The 22180-nt window shown below is 41.0% G+C and overlaps 1 protein-coding gene across 6 annotated transcripts in view; it reads right to left on the bottom strand.

The window, feature by feature from the left end:
• The window catches only part of MYO1B (myosin IB), a 172166-nt gene that overhangs the window by 144772 nt on the left and 5214 nt on the right, over window positions 1-22180 (bottom strand). For 3 of the 6 annotated variants that reach the window (XM_074339441.2, XM_074339445.2, XM_074339462.2), the window contains exon 1: window positions 10297-10435. The exons of the other annotated variants lie outside the window; for them this stretch is intronic. The gene's annotated coding sequence lies outside the window, so the exon portion shown is untranslated. Of the gene's footprint in view, window positions 1-10296; window positions 10436-22180 lie in introns of those variants that run through there. 6 annotated transcript variants of the gene reach the window in all.

The following is a 22180-nucleotide window of genomic DNA, read 5'->3' as shown; positions in this document are numbered from 1 at the left end:
AAAGGAATAGCACTGCCACCAACTATAAAGATATAGCACAGGTGAGGTATCACCCACCCTATTGCTTCTTATGCTTCTTAACTGTTCCCAGGTAGACTCTATTAACCAAGTGCTAAGACACTCTCAGAGAACCAAGAACGGGTCCAATTGCCAGGAGACAAGTTCTCAGACCAAGTTCTAGGTACAAAACCCTAAGAGTTGGCAGTTATCTTCAGTTTTGGTGACTCCTCCATGGAAGCAAATAAACCCTAAAAGCCAACAACAGGGGCGGCCAGATGGCTCAGTTGGTTAGAGCGCTAGCTCTCAACAATAAGGTTGCCGGTTCAATTCCCACGTGGGATGGTGGGCTGCAACCCATGCAAATGAAGAATTGAAAACGGTGACTGGACTTGGATCTGAGCTGCACCCTCCACAACTAGAATGAAGAACAATGACTTGGAGCTGATGAGCCCTGGAAAAACACACTGTTCCGCAATATTCCCCAATAAAATTTTTAAAAAAAAGAAAAGGCCAACAACATTTTTAAAGGATCTATACTACCAGTGAAGTCTGGCTGACAGTGAGTGTCTTACAATTGCTTGATCCTTAAAACAATCAACCCCAAGTTCTCCAATGCATAAGAACAAGAAAAAAAATAACTGCTAAAACATCGCAGCCCCTGACAAATCCATCTTCCCCAATGCTCGTCTTAGATGTGGCCAAAGAAAACAATGAACAGAGGAGATCTTCTTGAAAAACAGAACCTCTGAATAGCTGTGTTTTCAGCCATACAGGGGGAGTTGCATTATGTTGGCTGGGGCATTTTATTTTTGTAAGCATAAGTATGGTAAGAAAGGTGTATGTGAATGGTGGGCAGCCAAAGGGGAGAGCCATAGTAGACAATTGCCTTTTTTTTTCTTTAAGGAGACACTACCCAGTATACAGTCCTGTTCCTATTTGCATCTGATCTCGCTTTTAAGGATTCCACAGTTACCTTGTGATAACAAGTAATCTAGTGAGCAGTGCCCAACTCCCATTACAGAATTCTAAGGAGACAAATCTGCTCTCTCGCCACCCCAAGCAACATGGCTTACGCACAGCCAATCACATCCTCCGGGGACTTGGAGTCCTGGTGACTATGAAAGCTGGTGGTGACAGCCTGGAGAGTATACTCATCAGCAGCGGCATGAAGACCAGGTGGTTCCTGCAGCATGGCCTCTGCTAGGGATCCTGCTGCCCAGTCCTCCAGCCTTTCCTTGGTTCCTCCCTATCTTCCAGTTCTGAGTCTCTACATCATTCCTGCACTGCAAACAACCACGATCCCTAACTGGCATGAACACTAAGTACAGTGCCCAACATACAGTACTATACCTCTGTTAGATCTTCATTATGAGGTAAAACCTAAACTCTTTCTCCCAACCTTGGTGAAATGAAGACAAAATACTCTGGGGGAGATGGGAGGAACCACAGAGGAGCCTGGAAGCAGGGTCTCTTTATCTGCAGGTGCTGATTTAGTCCAGCCACCAGTTCACCAACTGACGCCAGGCGAGACTATGGCTGCCTCAGCTCTTTCCCTCCAAAAAACAAAAAACGTATCATATATATATCATATATATACATATGGTATATATATGATATATACATATATATGATAGCAACCATTTTTTCCTCCACCTACTCTATCTCAAAAACTGCCAAAATTACTTATACTTCAATGTACACCAATTCATTCACTCACATCTTCTGCTGTGTAAAAAATACCATTTAAATATTGAAAGCATTATTTCAAACATTCCTCTAAATCCAAAAGAAAATGCAGCATAAACATCCTATACCACCTTAAAATGGTCATCTGCAACCTAACATTTAAACATAAGTAGTCTACCCCAGTCACCAACCTTAAATTAACAAGCCACCTACCACGTTAAGCGTCATCTGTGCTCAGGAATGTCAAGACCAACATTCCCTAAGCCAAAAGCCCCACCCAAGAGACCAGACAGCACATCCATATGAAGTGCATGATCATTCTACTATTTGATATTGAAACGGCAACACTGAAAAGCTATTCCAAATTAATCAATAATGTAATATTAGTAAGAGATGTGGGATAATCTGAAATATAGTATCTGGTGGTCTCCCGTGTAATTCACAGTTCTCAGAGTACAACAGATGAGAACAGATGTGCATTTTTAAGTTGAAACAGTTTTACTGCAGAATTTGAAAGAACATGCACAAATCAGCACTGAGGATGCAATGATTATAAGGCTTAATATTAACAAGTTAACAGAATTTTAAATTTGAAGGAATTTTTAAAGCAAAGCTATAAAAAAAACCCACTCTTGTAGGAAAGCTTAATGAAAACAGATTATCTATTGGTTTGGTAATTGTAAATGAAGACATTTACACAGCTATTGTAAGGTCATTAGCTCTATACATCAGAGGAGAACCTTCAGAGTCTTCTTAGCATACTAACAATTGCTCTTATCTGACTCCAGTTCCACTCATTAAATTCCTTGTATGGTCCTCATGTATGCATGGTAGCCTCTATTCTACAGAATCAGCTCCTTGGTGTCAAGAGTCACACCTTATTCATCTTTATTTCCCCAAAGGCACAGCCCACAGCCTCTTGCACACAGTATGCATTCAGAGAAATACAAAGGGAAAACAAGTATGCAAATTTACAATTGACAAATGAGTCATTCAATAATGTACAGTCTCACAGCTGCCAAGGGTGGCTGGGTTAGTTGGTTCAAGGGTTAGTTGGTACTTCGGTAGGCCCCTTCCTGACCAGAAGGCAGAATAATGACTGCAGCTTCAAGCCACTTGGATCCTTTCCTCTAAAAACATAATATTATCAACAAAGGACAGGAAAACAGAATTGAGCTATTTGGCTCCCAAAGACATCACTAATGCTTTTAAGAATAACATGAGAAACACATTTAAGTAAGAAAACAGGGCCAATGTGGCAAGACTTCATGAACAAAATAAATCTCAGCAAATCCTGAAGGCAAAACAAAGGCAAAAGAGGGGCCAAGTCTATAGGACGTGGTTCAGTACCTAATATAATGAGCTAAGTGACTGAGAAAAACTGGAATTTCCTTCCTACATCTTTTAAAATAGCACGGAATCTCATCTTAGAGAGCAGTTAGATTAAATTTCCGTTCGATTCAGTTCAACCATCATTTCCAATGAGCCCTCCTGGTCTCTGGTATTGTGTTAAGTGCTAGGGACACACTGTGAATCACCATAGTACCTCCCCCTCCCCAGCCCACCCTCTTGGAGATCAGTTGAGTGCGAGTCAAGATAAGAAAATAAGCAATTTTTGAAATTTCAAGTGATCTTTTTAATGAAGAAGCACAATATGTGTTCACTACAGGAAAAAAGATCAGAAAATGCAGATGAGTATAAAGAACATAAGCCAAATTCAACACACTCATACTTTAAGTCCTTTTGAATTCATTACTCCTTACGAAACCTGATTTTTATTCACCAATGAACTGGCCATGATTTCTGGATTTATAAGTTTTGATGTATATATTTCTGCCTCAAGGTAGGAAAAGGAAATAGATCCAGAGCTGTGAGACTGTGTGGTTACACCAATACTATCCTCAACACTTTAAAATTCAGCCAAACTGCATGGCCATCTGCCCTTTTATTCCTTACCTTACCTCCTCCCCCAAATTAGCAACCCATATATCAACCAATCATCCTGCCTACCAATCATCTCTACTACATGGCTGTGTCTAACATCTGAATACATGTTCAAAACTTACATCATTTACCACCCCATACCAAAATACAATAAATAAAAAATAAAACAACAACCTTGTTATTCCCTCTAAATTCCAAAAAGTCACAAGTGACCCATTTTCTCATCCTTGGCCTCTACCTGTCTTATTTCCTCCTCCCACCACCAATCTTTCTCACTGATTGTACCACCTTAATCACTCCCACTTCCATCCCTTCCCCAGGGACTGCCCTAGCTCAGCTTTCATCATTTCTCACCAGGGAAGCAACAGCCTTCAGAGTGGTCTCTGCCTTGTCTGGCCACCACAGCCTCGGCCAGCCCTCTCCCTCCCTCCCTCTCCATCCCTGGACCACACTACCCAAGTTGCCTTTCTAAATCACAGTCAGGTAAGCTTTAAATCCTTCAGTAACTCTCTCTCCAGTGTCTTTAAGCCAATAATCAAATCACTTAGCAGATCCTCAAAAAAAGAAAGAAAGAAAAGAAACAGAATTTCCATGACCCAGTAATTCTACTTTAGGGCATGAAAGCAGGAATTCAAACAGGTATTTGTGCACCTGTGTTCAAAGCAGCATTATTCACAATGGTCAAAAGGCAGCAGCAACTGGAAAATCCATCAATGAATGAACGGATAAACAAAATGTGATATACACACACTATGGAATATTAGTCAACCTTAGAAAGGAAATTCTGACACATGCTACATGGAAGAAACACAGACAATATGCTAACTGAAATAAGCCAGTGACAAAAGGACAAATATGTATGACCCCACTTGTATGAGGTACTAGAATAATCAAATTCATAAAGACATACCGTGTTTCCCCGAAAATAAGACCAGGTCTTATAGTCATTTTTGCTCCAAAAGACGCATTAGGGCGTATTTTCAGGGGATGTCTTATTTTTTCATGTACAACAATCTATATTTCTTCAAGTACAGTCATGTCATCTTCTTCTGGAACATCGTCATAACGTACTAAATGCGTCCGTCTGGCTGACGATCTTAACTGAGGCTTATTTTCAGAGTAGGTCTTATTTTCAGGGAAACACGGTAGAATGGTGGTCATCAGGGGCTAGAGGAGAAGGGAACAGGAAGTTGTTTAATGAGTACAGAGTTTCACTTCAAGAAGATGAAAAAGTTCAGGAGAGAGATGGTGGTGATGGTTGCACAATAATTTGAATGTACTTAATGCCACTTAAGTGTACATTTAAAAAAGTTAAAATGGTACGGCAAATGTGACGTTACATATACTTTACCACAATAAAAATTCCGTATCGGAGATCACATGACTGCACGACCTGACTCGCTAGCCTTCTTCCTCAGTCTCATCTCTCCCTGGCAAAGTGCTCCCACCCTAAGGCAAACCTCACATGACACAAATATGCCAAGGCTTCCAACAGGTCCTCCAATCAGGCCGTAGCTAACTGCTTACAAGGATCTGAAATTAGGACCCAGAGACTATAGTCAGATGGCCATCTGTGTACTGGGCCAGAAAGTTCATGAACATCCAGGGGACAGGGTATATCATTCAAGGAAGTCTTGCCGGGCGCTAGCCGAGGAAGCCAGTCCGAGGAGAAGCATGAAGCACATGGGCAGAGAGAAGCAGCGATGACAAACCTCATGGGGCAGACAGAAAAGCTGCTTTAGACCCTGAGAGGGGTTCTAGTTGTAGGTCCTCAAGAGGTTCAGCTGCGCTTCTTGTCCTAAATGAATCCCCCGACATAAGCCAGTGTGAGTAGCCACTTCTCGAGGGCAGCATGCTCTGAGCAAGCCAGTACACCTCCAGTACAACTGTTAGTTTGCTTGTCTCCTCCTCCCCTGGAGAAGGCTTGAGTTCTCCATGTGCAAAGACCCCATTGCTTGGCACACAGGACTCTGGTGTGGAGAGCAAATGAATGGAGGCACCTTACAGAGACATGGCCCATTCTGTTTCCATCCTCTCCACCCTTCCTATCCAGGTCACAAGTGGCAAAAAACAATTAAAATGCCTTAGAGGATACACCAAGAACATGAAAGATCAGGAAAGAGTCAGGTTAGAAATCAAAGGGCAGGACACCTTCTCGGTATTTATCAAGCTAACGGGCAAGTGGAATGAGCACTGTATTCTTTAGGACAATTTACTCAAACAGCATGGTTTTCAAAGGAGATGGGGCTTGTGGGCCACACAGAACCCCATGGGGTGCTTTTCAGGGCTCCCCAGTGCATAAGAAGTGGACCCTGCCATGCATTTGTGAAAAGGCTCTGGTGATGCTAATTTTTGTTCCCATCAACACACTTCCTTAGAGAAGCCATGGCATTTACTTCACAAAGTATAGTTATCTGATTGTCCAATCCTTTATTCCACGATTAAAGTTACTACATACTGAGCATTCCACCCCACTCCTCTAAAGCTTTTTGTTAAGAGTATTTAATGGACTGCTGGTAGGATGCCTTTTGTTAGAATCTTTGATTAGGGGGTAAAAAAAAACGGGCCCAACTACTGGGCAATTTCCATACAGTAAGTTGTTGCCTTGTGTTCGAACTCTGGATAACACACAGGACATTAAATTATCAGGCAATGACAAAATGGAATACATTTGAACTGGGAGCGAAAAAATAAACAGCTAAAAGCAAATGGAAACCCATAAACCATAAAGCAGACTCCAATCTTACAAAGCCCTGTGAATAGAAAGGGTAATTAATTTAACAGTCTGGTTATCACCCCAAAGGGTCTCTGCGTAGGCAGAGAGGGGCCAAGAACCACCAAGTGTCAATATCAAGGTTTGCTTCTGTCTGGCTATGGAAAGGCTAGCCCTTCAAGCAGGAGCTAAACTGCCTTCAATCCCAGGCACAGACCAATCATTAACGATTTAAAAGATAGCATCTAGGACTTCACAATTCATAAAGTGACAGGTAAAAAAAAAAAAAAAAAAATGTTTTTTCTAACTGTAGAAATGACAAATACATTATCTAGACTAATTAGAAGGATTTTTGAGTCAAAAATAACTGGCTGCTATGACAACATTGAAGGTTTTGGATTACAAGCTGCAAACTATCCTTTCTGATGCATGATCAAAATGTCTTAGGAGCCCAGGCAAAACCTTTAAGAGAAAGAGAAATGGACCCGAGGTGTTGCACATCTGGTTTCTGGAAGAACCAGGGCAAGGAGGAAGCTTTCGAGACTAGTCTGCCAGTGGTTTTTCACACTTATTATATTATACACGCCCTTCAATCTAATTCCTAAGTCGCCAAACTCTTCACAATACCCCCAGTTTAAGGAGAAGCTTTACTTCTGCGTTGGGAAAGAGTAACTTTCTACAGAAATTTTGTAGCAGGAGTTTACCACAGCTGAGAATTCCCTTTTGATCTGTCCCAGCACAGGACTTGGATCACAGGCCCAGGCTCTGTTCCAAGAGAATTCTCTCTGGAACTTGAATTTCTGATGTAAAAACTCAGGATGACAACATCCATTCCATTATTAGGACTATTATGCAGGCTGACGGAGAGAGCAAAGCCCTAACTCACAGCAGGTTCTCACAAGACGCTCGGCCCTTCGCAGTGCCATTTCTGCTTCTGATACTGAAGAGCTCCCCCCCAGCTCTTCTTGTGAGAGTTGTCTTCCGGCAGGTGTCCAGGTAGATAACCTAGAGTTATTTCATTTGCAACAGACATCCCATGGGGTTCAGTACCCTGAGGAGGAAATGCAGCCAACATCACCGTCCCCACCATCACTTCCTGGAGGAGGCTTTGCTGAGTCATGGCAGGAACAACAGCCAAAGTGCAGAACAACTTCAGAGAATGACACCCACCCCCAAGCCTGGGTCTGAAAGCCACCCCCAGCCCTCCCTCTCCACCTCCCTGCCAGCTCCACCCCCCGCAGGCATGGCACCTTTCACCAGCCAAAATCCTAGAAGGTCTAGAATGAACAGCAAGCAGTCCCAGTTTTAGGGGGAAACCTATGGTCCCACTATCCTACTCATTCTGGATGTTAGGAGAATTATTTAATGAGCTAACGTCTGAAAAGGCCTATGAGTTCCTGCGGGACAAGGTAGCCAAAAACTATAAACCACGTTATAGCCAGAAACACAAACTCAGCTGTTAATTGGGATGTGGAACGTGCTAATTATAACCCATAGACTTCTCCATTTGTTCCCTCAGGACAGATTTTTTTAAAATTCCATGAAGTCGAATGTGTTTAGATTGGCAAACCCGAGACCCTGGAACCCCTTGATGAACATAAAACCACTCGACTATAACACCCGACAGCTCTGACTGTTCCTGGCCAGTGCACAGATACCAGATTCAATCAGTGATCATTAAATAGAATATAGCCACCAGGGGAAAACCAATTTCCCTTTCAAATGAATTGACTTGTGAATCAGAGAGTCCCAATCTCGTGCCATATACTAATATCCTGACCACAGCCCTCCTGACCCTGGCCCTTTTCCCCTGCTTGTAGAGTCATTCTTTCTGTTCTCTTTACACTTGATCAGACCCTCCAATCACTCAAGGTACTCCCTCATGATTAAAAGTACAGTGATTTGCACCTGGTGGGCACTCACATAGGGTGTCTTGTACCCATCAGTTTGGGGGGCCCCCATGGATTGGTTTTTTAAAACAACTGGCTGAACAACAACGCTCACACAAAAGAGCCTGGGGTACACCAGGGCAGAAGTACCTTCTTTTAGAAAGGCACCGTCCCATCACTCAGGTTCTTTTCAGTGATAGTGCAGGGAAATATACTGAATTTAGTGCACTCTCTTTGTCCTTTGGGGTAAGGAAACAAGTTATGTCTCACAGGGAAACATCAGCTGTTGCTGATGGAGGAACCTCTGCACCCGACAGGAACCAGACCACAGAGGTTAGCATGACTACCACAGTGGCTCCAGAAGCCAAAAGATCCAAGTTGCAGACTCAGCTCAGCAGCTAGCTCACAGGGAGACCTTGGCACATTACCAGTTCTGAGTCTCAGTTGCCCCACAAAGGGGTTGAATGCATCATCTCCTAAGATCCTGTCCCAGCTTCCATCATGTTGATTCAACATGAAAAGCTCAACTCTGCAAAGACTGAATTCCTTCATTTTGGGTGAGCGTGCATCCTGGGTCTGGTTGTAAAGAATGTTAAAAACAAAAAATGCCAGTCCACAAGAATCTTTCCCAATGACATTTACTCAGAGGTAAAGGAAAGCAGCTCTCTTTATTCTGACCTCACCAGGGGAAAAAAAATAATGTATTAAGGGTCTAACCATACACAACACTGACAGAAATGCACAGAATCCACAGGACGATCGAAAAGTAAAGGTATTGAGACACGTGTGACTCTGTTTGCTGTGTGTTTACAACTACATGGTCAGTTGCAAAATGGCACTGGCTATTTTGATAAATTCATCCAGTTATGAAAGCAAAAAGGGATCTGGAATTACAAATGAAGAAACCCATAGAGGAAAAGATGAGAAAAATACACATTACTCAACAGTGGATCTTCAGTAATGCCTTTCTACTTGTGGTTAAGAAAAATTCTTTAGAATAACGAAAATTCAGAAGCTTCCTCAAGCAGTCAGCCACTAAAATAAGGTCTAATACACGATGTAATCAGAGATGTTTACACATTTACATTAGGATTTTACGAATGTGTATTACTTGAGAATTGATCAAACAAAACTAGCTAAGATATTCACACAAAAAAATACTGATAATGTAAACTGAGACGGCAACACGAGTTTGTCATTTAAAAAGAATTTTTAAAGAAAATAGCTAAAACACAGTGGGCTATTTCATTTACGCTGACTAAATCAACAATCATTAGAATTTGGAAGTATTTTTCTGGGTCACTTTTTTCCTAGTTTTTCTAATATTAGAAGCATTATTGAATTTAAAATCAAATGTACCATATCTTATGTAAGCTATACATATCTCTAAATATATTCTCAAGTATTTATGAAGAACTAAAAGATACACTATACAGCAAATCACCTATAAGGCATGCCATCGCTAAATAAACCTTTTAAGTCACTAATTAAAATGTTTACAAAAATTTGTCTACTAAATTTAAATTTACAAATGTTAACTAAATTTGAATAATAATTCTGTTAATATCCAAAAGTTCTGTAGGCTACAGCAATTATTTCATATATTTATATAAGGATATATACATACAAATGCTCCCCTTCACACACACACACACACACACACACACACACACTTTTTTCCCTTGAATATAGTACACAACCTGTAAAAATCAATTTTTAAAGTTAATCAGTTTGACCATGTATAGAACCATACAACAAATTTTCCCAAGTGAAGTTTTAGTAAGAAATAAAATATTCAATAGTGAACTACACTGTATATGCCTGATGAAGAAAAGTTAATTTCCGTCTACAAGTAGTTTATCAAAAACAAACAGGTTTTCAAAATACCACATTATTACATTGTAAATCATCAAATTAAAAGGTATAAAAACTTAAAATTTTTAATCCCACCCTTAGTCATGTCTCTCAATAGGTCAGTAGGTAGATAGCAATATAAAAACTACAGCGATCTCTTTAAATGTCACGATTATTAAGCCCCCTAGTTTAGAAACTAAAACGGCTTACCAACTTTTCTTCTCCACTGATTTAACTAGCACTTTAGCACTCGGTTCATGAGAAAGGGAGAGACAAACATTCGTTGTGACAGGGAGAACACACAAAGTACAACAAATATTTTGCACACAGATAAGAAGGGAAAACTAGGTCAATATCCTGTGGCTAAATAGGGACGAGCGGCCTCAAGCTTCCACCCAGAACTGTATTATATGATTAACCACACTGTCCTCTGTTGTATTCACAGCCTACTGCTCTGCCCTGTGAGCCTGGTATACACACAGGCACTGGGAGAGGGAAGAATGTGAGACGCATCTACTGCTTCCCAGGCATTAGCAATCTAGCTGGGGACAGAAAGTACTTAAGAGCAATAAAACAAGCACTCACATAGGCACGTGGGTCACCTCAGAGGAACATAGAGACTGATGGTTATGTTTAAAGGTGAAACTATTATTAGAATATAGGGGGATCAGAAAGGGATGGCCCCAGCGTTTGTGCAACGTGTCCTTGACTTTTTGAGGATGACTAGGAGGACGGGGTTAAGCAGGAAAGAACTTTAAAGCAAGAAGTATAAAATATATTCAGAAGACAGTGATTAGGCAGAATGCAAGCTCTCTCATCCAACTGCAGAAAGATTGACAGTTTGGTTGGTTTTTCAAGAAGCCAGTTAGAGTTGGAAGTCATAAAAAAAAATCACACACAAAAAACCCCCATACCTACACATCATTTTTAAAATTAAATCCTATAAACATACATTTGCCAATCTTTTGCTATAGTGCTGAGATCATTTCTTTGACTATATGTCGTACCCAGGGGTCTTTCATTTACAAACCATCCTCATGTCATCATCCTCCAAGTCTAATTTCTTTCCAGAGAGCAGTGTGGTTGTAAAGACACCTGGGAAGCAATGTGGGATGGTCTGCATTTCCCGACAAATGCTCGATACGCCTCTCTCTGGAAAGATGACACAGCCTTGCCTTGCTGAATTCAGGCACAGGCCCACATAGGCTTCGCAGCAGCCTTTCCCTCTAGTCGGGGATCAGCAGTGCTCCAGGGGGTGCTGCTCCATCACTGTGTCCCCAGGTGAGGATGAGGGCAATGGGAAGCAGAGCCCCCACCTGACTACAATGGACACATAGTGTGGGTGCGGAATACCGCTTCGAGGCACTAAGATTCTCAGTTTTACACAGTCACAACTTACACTACCCTGAATGACTGACAATATTAGTGGGGATACTTTTACTTTATGATTCCCCAAATCCGTTCCCGTTTTCTCAGCCACTCCTAAATGAACTGTCATCCTTTTTAGAAACTTAACCGTTATCGCGTAGTTTCCAAAACACTCCAATGAATTTTGATAGCAACAACAATGCTTTTTGCATATATATTTAAAACCATTATATTAAATATAGTAAGTACAACTGGCATAAACAGGTTTGGGAATAAACACAGTTGAGTCTGGATAAGCATCTAGCTCCACTGGTAGGACCACAAGCTCAGGGCACACTACAGGGTGGGGTAACTCTCTAACTCTGAGCATCCAGTGTCTTATGGGCATCAGCTGATCTATTTTGCACAGGAAAAGAACACGTCTGGAGGAGACTAAGAGCTGCACTGTTTTCTAAAGCTGTGAGCCTAGACAATTATAGGAGTGAATTAGTACTATCGTATTACCAGGTTAAAAATCTGGTTGGTTTTTCAAAACTATATCCAACTACCATATTTACTCTGTCCCAAATGTACAGTCAGAAGTGCTTAAGTCATTTAAGAAAGCACAAAAATAATACTGGAAACCCACAACCAGTCAAGAATACAAGGTCACATGTCATTCCAATAAGCTGCCTCTTAAAGATAGAAAGAATAAACACGTAAGTTACTATTAAAAACTAAATTTGAGTTTCATACTTTGAAATTACATACCTCTTTAAAGCTGTTGACAGACATAATGTTCCTCTCAAGGTTGCCCTGCGAAATCTGGGCGTTTCTATTTAAGGTAGCCAAACAGTAACTCTATCCGTCACTTATATACCTTCCAGAAATCTGATAGTCAGCCTCTTCAATAAAAATATGAACTTCTATGGAGACATCATATTGATATACTTCATCAGACTGTTGTGAGAAACACCATGTAAGTACATATACACCAGAGACCCCAAACCACCAACCATACTTTATAACAACTCACAAGTCGACCTCTGACCCTTTTACCAACGCCATGCATGTAAAGGCTCCCTCCTCAGCATCAAATAGGGTAACCTTAACCTCTACATAGTTTTAACTCAAAAAACAAACAATAAACACCCCACACCTGGAGGGAAAAGGCAGTGATACCATACCCGCCAAAACAATTCTGCCCCTGGACTCTACTACGCATTCACAGTCTTACTTTAACCAACGTAGGCTCTTAAAAAGAAAGAAACCCAAAACCAAACTCTAGGGAGAAAAACAATTTGTGAAATAGGAAGTGAACTCAAATATAAATTTTACTGGACTGACCTAAATCATTGACCCCGCCATGCTGTTTGTTTGTTAACTATGAGATGAGCAACCATGAGAACAGGATTACAAAACGGTTTCATCTTCTCATCAAATAAAATTCACTACATCGTTAATCTGACACAAATTTTATGCCTGGGAGAACGAATATTGTGTAACAGGAAATTGAGTTATAGTTGAAAAGGAGCTGAAGACATGTAATAGGTAGAAGAAGTGATTCCAGGAAGAGAGGAGAGCCAAGGCCCAGACCCTACAGAACCTGGACGCCAGGAGACCAGGAGGAGATGAGGGGTGAGACCAGAATAGCACCAATCACCAAAGCCAAGGGACAAGCGTGTGACAGGAGGAACAGATGGTCAACAGTATGGAGGATGACGGAGCACGGGGCAAGGAGGGAGGAGACAGGTGGGTCATCAGGTTTAGAATCCATGTGGTGGGGGTTGAACTGTGCACCCCCCCAAATTCACTGTGCCCCCAAAAATTCACATGTTGAAACCTTAACCCCCAGTATCTCAGAATGTGACTGTATTTGGATAGGGCTGTCATAGAAGTGATTATAGTTCAAATGAAGCCGTCTCAGTGGGTCCCAATCCAATATGACCATATGAGGACACAGCAAGAAGGTGGCCTACACCCCAAGAAGAGACGCCTCCGAAGAAAACAAACCTACCAATGCTCTGATCTTGAACTTCCAGCCTCCAGAATCCTGAGAAAACCAACTTCTGTTGTGAAAGCCTCCCTGTGGGTGTGGCAATGTTACAGCAGCCCTAGCAGACCAATACACCATCGACAACCCCTTCCAGCAACTACCTACTTCCGGCTTCCTCCACAGCTCGGGTTTCTGACAGAGCTTACCTTTGACAGTAGCCACCTTCCTAGGCACCCACAGTTTGCTCGGCACATGCCATTGAAACAGCCTCAAATAAAATGTCACCATCTGTTTGTTGCCCCCTGCGCTCCCTCCTTGAAACTCTCTCCTGCCCTGGCTTCCAAGGGGTCATGTTTTCCATGTCCACTTCCCACTCCCATCACTTCTTATGTTCCTCAGCTTTTCCTTCCTCCTCTCCTTGTCACAAAATAACACTTCCCGGCATTCTATTATCCACCTTCCTCTCTTCTCACTCAACCCTCTAGGCAACCCTAAACTAACAATACCCACAGCTCTAACCATACCTGGATGCTGGTGGTTCCATCACTAAACTCAGGCCCTGGCTTGTCCCTCAGTGGGCCCTGCGTGTCAATGGTCTGCTGAGCCTCACCCACTGCCTGGAGGCCCCACATCCCAACCGGAACCAGTCCCTTTCAAGGAACCCTTCCCCTTCAAGGAACCCATCCCATTCAAGGAACCGGTCCCCTTCAAGGAACCTGTCCCCTTCAAGTCTGTCTGTGCCAGCCATTCCCAACCACACTCGGGCCAGAAGCTTGGGAGTCATCCCAGGCTCCAACTTGCCCTGACCCACCAACCCAGGCACCATGTCCACCCCCTGATCAAAGAGGGGTACCTCAAAATGTTCACAACCATCTCTGGCCCAATCGCCTCCTTCTCAATATGTATTGTCAGAAAATCATCCAAAACATAGAAAAGGTTGCATGTGCAAAAATGTTCATCACAGTCTTCTTTACAATAGCAAACTGGCAGAGGCAACCCAAATGCCCAATCATAAAGGGATCTTTAGGGAAATTACAGAACTCAATGGAATAATACAGAACTATAAAATGTATTTCAAAAAGTATGCAGCAATATAGAAAATATGCTGTGATTACAGTCATTTTAAACTATACATATAAAAAGCTAGGAGAGGAATATTCAAAAATGACTATAGTTGGTATTTTAAAGTAGTTGGCTCAAGAAGTGTCTTTTTCAGCTCCATTTTCCAAACTCTCTGTAATGTTCTTAAGATGATTCTCTAGTATGAAATATCCAAAAGAGTTCTAGTAATCTTGGACTTTCTGAATTGTTTGGTTTTAGGATAAATGAGAAGCTTTACTACAGAATTCCCTTTAGCTACCATTCCACCTGCATGCTACATCTGTTGCAACATCCAATGCAAACTCCTGTAAGTTTCCCTCTAAATCCTGTCATATGTGTAGGCCTCAGCATGAGATCCTAAAAATTGATTAATTCTTCCAAGAAATCCAACCAGACACATAAACAGCTGCACGATTGTGGAACTAGGCTCCCAACATCTGCCGCGGTTATTAACTGTACTGGTAAGAAAAGAACAGCACGCACACGCTGCTGCCAAGAGCACAAGTGTAAAGCTGGAAGCAGAATCACAGAATGTGAAGCCGCCTCTATGTCAAATGCATGGCAGGCTCACTGACGGCTAGGTAAGGAAGGGCATTTTCTCCATCCAAGGAGCAGAGAAGTTGTCAACTATGCCATCTAGAGTCCATGAAACGGTCTCTAGGTCACCTCTCGAGGATGTAAAATGGTACAAGTTTCCTTTAACATTTTACCTAACTTTTTTTTTTTTGTCTGTTTTTTTAAATTGGGGACAAATGGCGAGTATTAAGATTGGGCTGACAATTATACCATTATTTCTTCAACACTCATGCCCAACCCTTGGCATGTCTCAGCTAAACCCAACCAATTTCCCCTCCTCCACATACTGGTGTATGAAATGAAACAGGCAACATCCACAAATGTCATGCAAGGTCATGCTTACATCCGTGGGTCTATGATGAAACCAGGTAAGCTGCGTAGGGTACACAGAACATCTGCAACCACTGCGTGACTCAAAAGTGATGTATACCATATTTTACTGTGTATAATGGGTTCCCATGTATAATGCACACCCATGTTTTTGGCTCAAACGTTCAGGGGGAAAAAATCTTTTGTTTTAAATGTTTAATTCAAAATTTTATTTGTTTCCATTTAGGTACTTGTTTTTTGTATTAGAAAGGAATTTTAGCACTTTTTTTTTAACACATTATGGTACAAGAAATTTTATGTAACAAATAATTACAAAACACAAGAACAGATACAAAGTACAAGAAATGTTATGTACTAGTAACAAATTTATGATATTTACACAGCATAGAAGGCCAAGAACTCTTTGTTGTTGCAAGTCTGTTGTAAGTTAAAAAAAAAACCGATTATGGTATTCCAGGGTGTTATTTCGCATACAGGTATCGTTATTGATGTCTACACTTTTAACTCATAAGCATAAATAAAATAATTAAAAACATTCATGTAGATACAGAATTAGTACTACCCATGCATAATGCGCATCCTTATTTGCCCTCATAAATCTGGGCAAAAAGTGTGCACTATACACGGCAAACTACGGTATATTGTTTCTAATTTAAAGAATTCCTATGATGCATCCTTTTGAAAAGGAAATGCTAAATCCTAATTATACCCACTCTATAAATCCAGATTTTATTGTAATGGTACTAGACTTCCTTACAGCAGAGAAAGAACATTCATACTAAATATTTGCTACGTTCAAATCAGGCATTTGTGATGGGAGACGTAAAACATTATAAATGTGGAATAAGGTACAGAAAGGTATCACCTTATTTAAACCCCTCAACTAGATTTTATATTTAACTGTGAAATCTCATTGAAATTAGCAATATTCCTCAAGTAAACGGCTCTTCTGCTGATGCCAGGCAAGATCTCTGTCACACTTTCCTACTTTCCTTGAAATCTGTGTCAGTATCATTCTGATACTTACAGAATGCCACTGCTTAAGAGTAAATTCCTATGCATAAAACAAACTTAGCTGGAAAGCCCATTTCTCCACTCAGAATTATACAAGAGGAGGCGCATGAAAGAAAGGCTCACTGAACTTTTAAAAAAGTAATTAAAATCAACGGGCTTCTGAGGAAATGTGTCAGATTTGGCAAAGTTTTCTTTATAAAAACACATTTTGGTAATTTTCCAGAATTCTGTTCTTCCAATTTGGAAAAGTTTAAAAATTATGGCACATAACAAAATGGTACCAACACAGATAATCAACACAGAATATAGGGAAAGAGGAAAATTCAACTTCAGGATTCATTCAATCTTCCGTTCCTTTCAGCTTCCCAATCTCCTACAATTCGTGGTGCTTTTAAGTGGTTACAAACCCCCAAAATTGATTGAGTTAGTAAGTCCGGTCATTCATTCATTCATTCTAGGTGTGAGTGAATAAAAGGCAACTTAATTTATATTTTTGAAGGTGAAAGCTACATTTATTTTTACAATTAAAAATAAGAAATAAAATATTCTTCACTTTGAACTGTAGAAGTGTGTGCATCATTTCCGCACGACAGCAAGGAGAAAGATGGGGTATTAAAAGGAAGGGGTTTCAAGAGGGAGTGGAGTAAGAGGAAACCAAAAGAGAGTGAGGAACAGATGGCCGGGGGTCAACTCAGGGAGCTCAGAAAGAAACAAAAAGAGAAAATAATCATAGAAAAACAAACATTCAAAGAAAAAAAGAGTTTCACAATCACATCCCCGTCCTCCAACTTTTTTGGTATACTTCTGCTGAAGACTTTTAAATACTGTTAAATTTCTGCAACTATAAGGATAAAAGGGAAAGCACTCCACCTGTGAATGCAATTAGAGCAGGCAGATCCCAGGGGTCCCACTCTCTTCTGTCCCACTTTAGTGAACCACTTGGGCAACAGCCAGCCTGGCCTTTTTTCATAAGATTTTATTATGTTTGTAACATAACCAGATTACAGAAAATGTGGAAAATAACAGGAGTAAAAGTAAAAGTCACCCCAATCTACTATACTAACACAATCATGGTTAACATTCTGATTTATTTCTTTGCCATCTTTCTTCCTACCTATTTTCCAGGAGTAACTAGAGCCGCATATCAAATCATAAATTACATGCACTGCTTAGATTTGAACAGATCTGAGTATCTGGCAGTGGGGAGGAAGAACCCCAAGAATATAGTTTCAGGAACGAGTAGAAACTACCATTTTACAACTGAGCGCTTGCACTGCACCTGACACGATTCTAGGCACTTACATGTTCTCGCATTTGATCCCTACTACAGCCCAAAGAAGGCTGTTACCTGCATTTTGCAGATGAGAGACAGGAAGCAGAGCCAGATTAAGTTCCACGCCCAAGGTGATGGGCTACCAAGCAGAAGAGTCAAGTTTCAACCAGTACTTCTTCCAGAGCCCAGCCCATAGCCATCACACCACACTGCCTCCCACGGAAGCAAGCACTTAACACCACCACGTAAGAGAGATCCAAGCTCAAATGCACTTGCCCCAGGTGCAAAACCTTGACCAAAGAACAGTGATTCTAAGAGGACTGAGGTGTGTGTAACTCAAACTGGACCCCTCCACCCACTCTACCCACCCTGGCCACACTGGAGCCCTCAGTGAGTGACTGGAGAAGGTGCCACAGGGAGAAGGGAGAGAGCGCTGAGGCAGTGGAAGAGCCAAAAGTGGCCTGGCTCAGGACCTCTCCAACAAAGGCAAAGGGGGCTTCTCCCACCTGGGAGCAAGGCCCAGACCAATAATGCAGAGGCCAGGACACTGATATGTCCAGCAGCCATCAATACTCGGGGCAATGCCAGTACTCAGACCGTAGAGCAGGGATTAGGAGATGGGCAGTAGTCCTGTCCTGTGCAGGTCCTATGATAGAGACAGCTCTCTGAACTCAGGCAGTTTCATTTGAGGAGAAAGGGAAACATACTGACCCAAAATAAATATTTTCATATATCATAACTTAAACACTTAAATACCAGTATTATAATGATTTACTAAGAAGTAATAACTTGATCTAAGTCATTGATTATTAAAATTTCCATCAGTCTAGCATTAAGAGCAGAGCCCCACCTCAGGGCTTCTGAGCCCGTTTTTCACTGTCTAGAAAGCTCTTCCACCCTTCTCTTCCTCTAGCACCAACTCATCCATCAGGCAGCTTCATCGGTGTCCATTTCCTCAGACAGGCCCTCCCTGTGTCTCCTCTCCCCACCTTTCTTATGCTGACAGCCTCCTGTCCTTTTTCTTCATAGCGTCTATCACAATTCATAAATACATCATAAATATCTGTGCTAATTTCGGGAATGTTTCTCGACCCTCATGCTCCATGAGAGCAGAAACCGCATTAAAGACTCAGAGCCTACTAGAGTGCCTGGCATGTCCTAGGCACCCGAACATTTGATGAGTGAAAAAAATGAATGCATTAAAGAACTGTAAGTCATCCCTCCTTACTTCTAAAAGTATTGCATATAATTTTAAAAGTAAAGTTAATTGTGACATCCATTACAGGTTTTTGTTTCATGCTCTATTAGAAAAGCCACCAGAATTCAGGCTCCAGGAGCAAACACAAGTTTAAATGTGAACTTGATCAATTCTCCCATAATTTCTATACAAATGCAGTGCAATTCCAAGAACACAAAATTTTAAAAACAAATAAATACATACATACATACATACAAGCCATATGTTTGAAGAAAGTGTTTGCAAATTAATCTGGGTGAAGGGAAAAAGAAGAATGTGACACGCGTTGTGATGCATCAACCGACAACAAATATTGAAAATGGCCTTTTGTGTGAATTTCAGTAATTTAACTAGTATAGGTGTGCAATGTTACAATATTTTGACTACTTCAAATATTTTCTCTTTTTTTAAGTTGTGAAACTGTAAATGCTATTTTGTAAGTTCAGAAGAGCAAGAATCTGGGTAAGATTGACAGAGAAGATGGGAACAAAACTGGGTTGTTAAAAGATGTGGAGGTGTGACAGATGGAGATGGGTTTCCAGGATGAAAGAAAGATCCAGCATAAGAGGTAAAAAAGCATACGACCTATTTGAGAATGAACTCACACAGAATACATATTCCCATAAAAAGTCAGTAAGGGATCTAGAAATAGTACAATGAAGTGACTCAGCAGTATGATCTACATAATTATCCCCCCAAAAAGTAGTCGAATGGTCACATAAGTTGGGACATGTGTATACTGTATCTCCCTCTTGGAGTCCCAGTACAGTCACAAACAAGAGGCCATGCAAAGTCCTTCTGCAATGAAACTTAATTTATTTTTAAATATTATTTAACCAACACCTTCTTGCCCAAGCAACCTTTTTTATATTAACATCTGTTAACATTAAGGGTATTTCTGTTTCGTTTTGTTTTCCAACCTACTAACTTTTAATGGAACACACTTTGGGAAATGCTACATTCTAGTACCCAGCCCTGTAAAGGTCTGAACCAGAATAGAGGCTTAAGGATTTGAAAATAAAAGGCAACAACCAACCAAACACAGCAACTGACCGGATGGATATAAAGGTCCCCGAAAATACAGAAATAGGTGATGCTTCTGAAATAAAAACTGAAGATAATGATAAAAATGTATTTCCCCGAAAATAAGACCTAGTCGGACAATCAGCTCTAATGCGTCTTTTGGAGCAAAAATTAATATAAGACCCAGCCTTATTTTATTATAAGACCAGGCCTTATATAATACAATACAATACAATACAATATAATACCAGGTCTTATATTGATTTTTGCTCCAAAAGATACATTAGAGCTGATTGTCCGGCTAGGTTTTATTTTCGGGAAAACAGGGTAGCACAACTAGTACAAACAGTGAAGTCAAAAGAGGATCAACTGTTAGATAATGGGCACCGAGTTTGGATTTAGATGGCTCTGGGGAGAGACAGTGAGATATTCCCCTAGAAAGAAAACTGAGCAAAAAGTTAAAAGCCTTGGGGCCAAGTCCCCAGATCCATCCGTCCAGTTAGCTTTATGACCCTGAGCAGCTCTCAAATACCATGAAAGGGTTACAGCAGTGAACGTTATGGCCCTTTCACCTTGACACTCTACCATCCCAAAAATGGGGCATTTGAAATCAAAGTAACAATATAATCAAGTTCTACCTTTAAAGGTGTGAAATGAATAGAATATAGGATAAAAACAAACAATTCAAGAATCTGAATAGATGAATTTAAATATATGGATGACAGGTTTTTAAAAGATTGTGCCATTATGGATGTTTAAGAGATGCCCCGAAACCTATAAAACTATCAAATCTAACTCTGGCACGCTCCCCCAATGTCACAGAATACTAAGTATTCTGCTTCTGCAGAAAGCAGATTCCTGAGTCTGACCCAATGTGGCAGTTCATATATTTTTATGAACCCTTCTCAACGCCCTGAAGATTTCAGGCAAGTGAGAACTTTTTCCTCGATGGCTCATCACATCAGGGATAGATCAAAACTGTGTCATTCTGCTGTAACTGTAAGCAGAACGTTAGAGGACTGCAAAATAACTAGCCATGCAAACTGGCATAAGCCCAACATTTACAAAAATGAAGCTTTTCCTAAAAGCATCTAGGCTGGACCCTAACGTGAATAAAACAGTGACGATCCTTTTGAAGCACTTTGAAGGGGAAGAAAATGATCAGCTAGGAACCGAGCATATTTGCAATCTGAACATTGTGAGTAGCGCTTCGGGGTCTAATAATACGTAATTTAAAAGGAAGTAGCACTGAGAAAGGAGAGAGCTGTACACTGGAAGATGTAAGTGGGGCCAGCAGGAATTTTGCAATTAAGGTTTTGGGTTCTTTTTTCTTTTTTTTTTTTTTTTAAATATGTGAAGAACGCTTTTATGAAACCTGTGAAATGAGTAGGCAAATGATGTACATGTGGGCACACACTATAACAAAGTCAATAATTAACAGTCTGTTCCATTGTCCTTTCAATTAAGTTTTCTAAAATCTCTTTAAGGATATTGAAGGCTTATTTTTTAACAAAATTAAAAACTAGTAATGTACAGTTCTGAATTGTATTTTCATTTTAACACAGCAAAAGGAAGCCATCTGTGCAATTTCAAAGCATCTTGAGTCCACACAGGACTGGTTGAAAAGTCCCGGGAAGACAGGGACCCAGGGACCAGGTCTCCTCTTGGCCTCTCAGCCATCAAGGAAAGCCCAGGCACCTGGTATTTTTAGAAGCTCAGAGTTATCTGATAAGCAAAGGAAGAATGTCAATTTTCACTCTTCTCCAGGCCTCAATTCCTCAAAGTGCCTGTCTTGAAAGAGTATATAAATCCATACCAACTCCTTTCTTCTCTGCCTTGTCCAAAGTCTCATTTCCTAAGCTCCAGCCCTGCAATGCCGCTCGCACCATTTCACACACATACATCAGACTCTGAGCTCCAACTGGATGCCCTGCAGCATACCCCGCTCGGGTGGACAGAAGACCGGGGATCACACAAACCCTGAAAACGCCCATATGGCCATGTAATTCCTGCAGAGAAAGATGTGGTCAGGAGAGGGAAAGAAAGACCCCCAGGCAGGGACTGGGTCCTAAGTCTCTCACTCGTAGGCCACATCTTCTTTCACCAAAGTCTCCCTCATCTGAGGGAAGGGGAATAATGCAGGATGGGGGAGCCAAGAACAAGACCCAGAAAAGCAGGAGAAACTAAGAAGCACTTC

The sequence above is a fragment of the Rhinolophus sinicus genome, chromosome 17, assembly GCF_057876585.1.
Source record: "Rhinolophus sinicus isolate RSI-liver-muscle chromosome 17, RSI-T2T, whole genome shotgun sequence".
Lineage (NCBI taxonomy): Eukaryota > Metazoa > Chordata > Mammalia > Chiroptera > Rhinolophidae > Rhinolophus > Rhinolophus sinicus.
Note: the sequence above shows the minus strand (reverse complement) of the source record. Positions and strands in the feature narration are given on the sequence as shown.